The sequence below is a fragment of the Fragaria vesca genome, linkage group LG1 (genome assembly GCF_000184155.1).
Source record: "Fragaria vesca subsp. vesca linkage group LG1, FraVesHawaii_1.0, whole genome shotgun sequence".
In the NCBI taxonomy this organism is placed as follows: Eukaryota; Viridiplantae; Streptophyta; class Magnoliopsida; order Rosales; family Rosaceae; genus Fragaria; species Fragaria vesca.
The window spans coordinates 19267857-19269388 of NC_020491.1; the positions used below are offsets into that span (position 1 = coordinate 19267857).

At 36.3% G+C, this 1532-nt stretch overlaps 1 pseudogene across 1 annotated transcript in view; it reads right to left on the bottom strand.

The window, feature by feature from the left end:
- Window positions 1-1077: 1077 nt before the first annotated feature.
- LOC101314219 overlaps window positions 1078-1532 on the bottom strand; it is a 4508-nt pseudogene continuing 4053 nt past the window's right edge. Inside the window, exon 8 of the transcript XR_183781.1 lies at window positions 1078-1520. The product of XR_183781.1 is annotated as an aspartic proteinase Asp1-like (transcript). The remainder of the gene's footprint in view (window positions 1521-1532) is intronic.

Consider the following 1532-nt stretch of genomic DNA (forward strand, 5'->3'; position numbering starts at 1 on the left):
GCGCCAAAAGGAGATTCAGTTAGGAACTTTCCAACGCGTGGTTGCTTTGGTCTCATCCCTTTTTCATGTGCTTATTTCAGATAATCATATGAAATAAAAAGAACTGGGTCCACATTCACATATCCATGACATATTATGCATCATCGGCGCCGGCGAGTTCTTCAAGGTCGGCATCTCAATGCTCCACTCTATGAATACTTTTGTGTGATTCGTGTTACTATAATTCTTATTTTATCTAATTGTTAAAAAAAAAAAAACATATCCCAGTTTATATTCTTCTCAGTTTGTATTCTATTGCACATTTGCTTTTGAAAGCTTCCGACTTATCGTTTAAGAAGGATAACCACGGGAAATCATCTACCAATGCTTTTTATTTGCATTGGACCTACCATTTGGTCCATGTACAGCAGCTCCAAGGGGTGACAGATGGTGGAAATGCACTTGATAGGTTTACGAGAACTTCTGGTCTGCTTTTGAAGCAAAACAACTGAGTTTATATTTTTCATCGTAACCGGGAAACCAACATTATCTTTAGGCTTTGTCTGGTTCAAGGAATGGAAACGAAAGAAATGAATTCTTTTGATTTTCCTTTATAGTGTTTGGGAAAGCCAGGATTGTAGCTAGAATTTACTCTGGAATTTGGGAGGGAAAGTGAATCCTTGGGGTGGAGGGAGGGAACCATTTTCCACCCAATTTTCCTTTCATGTTAGAACCACTTTCCTTTCCCACTATTTTCCTTTAGTTTCCAAACAATGGAAAGTAATGACTTTCTTTTCCAAAGTCACCAAATTAGTATTATTGTAGGGATGCCATTATTGTAATGTTCTTAATTTGTTTGGCAATAACTAATAACCGGCCAACTGCAGGTTTGTTTTATATTTCATAAAGCTTTACATAAATCTCCAGAGTGACTTGGTTTAATTTGGTGACTTCTTCAATCTATACAAGTATTTGTTCTATCTTTTTGTAGGCATTAACATTTACAAAACTCACAAGTGTTCCCTGGACAGCACTTAATTTCACTTTTCTGTAACATGAATAAAAGCACAACAATAGGCATAACCAATTTTCTCATATATAACTTGCAGTATAGTATAACTTTCATCAGCTTATACTGGTTGGAAATACCAAGCTAGCTTCGATGTACACGCACATATGACCATAGACTATACAGTAAAAATAGATTATCCCCCTTCAGAATTCAGATAGATACACCTGAGAATAGAACTTGGGTAACAATTCATAGTGTTTTCACCAACATATATTGGTGGAGAATATGTAGATCATACAGTAAAACTAGGCACTATCCGCCTTCCATAAAGATATAGCTGAGATTATTTTTACTCCTGAACAAATGGTCTGTGAGCACAAACCATTATAACCCAAGTCTGAGAAATTATGAAGAATCACCAGAAGCTGAAGGTTCTAGACTTGGGTAGTTGATCACAGTTTCCAGGAGTCCAACCAATCATCTGCTTGTCATTGTCATAAATAGATCATCTTATCTTGCATTGAAATGTCTATAACATGGG